The sequence below is a fragment of the Chinchilla lanigera genome, unplaced genomic scaffold, assembly GCF_000276665.1.
Source record: "Chinchilla lanigera isolate Chin_1 unplaced genomic scaffold, ChiLan1.0 scaffold00248, whole genome shotgun sequence".
Taxonomy (NCBI): domain Eukaryota; kingdom Metazoa; phylum Chordata; class Mammalia; order Rodentia; family Chinchillidae; genus Chinchilla; species Chinchilla lanigera.
In genome coordinates, this window is record NW_004955649.1 from 76,685 (window position 1) to 78,085 (window position 1,401).

A 1,401-nucleotide genomic window follows, 5' to 3' on the forward strand; every position below is an offset into this window, starting at 1 on the left:
GTTCTTTAGCTATTTTGTAAAAGTTTGTCTGTCTGTTAACGTTTTCCTCCTTTTATTTTTAAAATGAAAATTAAAAAAAGAAATGCATTCCTTCCCTTGAGAATGAGCGAAGGAGCTCACTCTGGAAGAGATGATTACAACAGCATTTTTCCAAGAATAACAAGGAAGGAATACAGCAAGTCCAGCCAGGAAAAAATAACAGAGAGTTCTGATTCTTTTTAAAAATGTTTTCTTTCTGTTTTTTCTAGTTTTCTTTTACAGTGAATACCTTACCACCAGGAAGACCATGCCTGGGTAGTCCAGAGGAGTCCAGAGCCAGGCCATGCCCTGGCATTTCTGTGGGCACAATCCTTGGCATTCTCACATTTTTTCAAACCAAGTCATGGAATTTTGATTCTGTTGACATATCTGAGAGGAGAATATCCCCAACCCCAAAGAAAGAGAAGATGAAAAAGCCCAATTGCCTCATGAAGTGTCTGGTCTGTGGGATGAAGGTTACAGTGACATGAATCAGAGGGGAAATGGCTCCATTCATCATTTGCTAGTAAGAGAATTCATACTTGGGAAGTCACCCTTATTGTATTAGATGTTATCTTGTACAGGGACAGTTAGAAATTTGTCAGCAGTATTGCTATTGCTGGAAGGACAATTTGATAAAGAGTTTTCTTCATAAATCCAATAAACTATCACTCCAACCTTCCCAAAGCTGGAAACCAGCTTTGATATCAGTGCCTTATGCAACCAAACATGAAAACTCTTTCCCGAGGTCCCCAGTGGAGATCTTGCTGCATTCTACTCTCACCAGTTTCTGTGGCAGCAAGTCTGGGCAGGTGTGGAGGGATAGCACCCTGAACAAATAGAGCTGCAGGACCAGGCAGGCCAAGCAGGTAGCAAATGTATGCATAGCAAAGTAGGGCGAACACATCCAGCATGGAGCTTCAGAGAAAATCAGGCTTGGATACGTGACTTGTGGTGCAGTTAAGACCTGGCTAATTTATCTGACCTGGCGCTGATGGCAATCTCCCCTGTGGTCCATTCTTGTTTCTGAGCCTGTAGGGCTTTATCATTTCTTGATTTTCAAACTAACTCCTGCTTCACTTGGTTATCTATTACACCACTCACTGCTTGGACCCCATAATGAACACGTCACAAGGAGTTCTACAGAAGGGGCAAGGTGCCTGTTTACACCCACAGAGACGGGATTACCTTGAAAAGAAAACGGCGGTGAGTCTCTGTCTGTGTATATAGTCTGCTGGCCACACTGGAGCTCCAGTGGCAGCTCAGGCCACATCGCCCAGAACTGTCCCAAGGCGTCCATCACACTGAGGCTGAGACCCGGGCGCCTGACTGCAGCCTGCACGGTGGCAGGGATCTGAACCCGGGCTGACCTTCCCGCCTCAT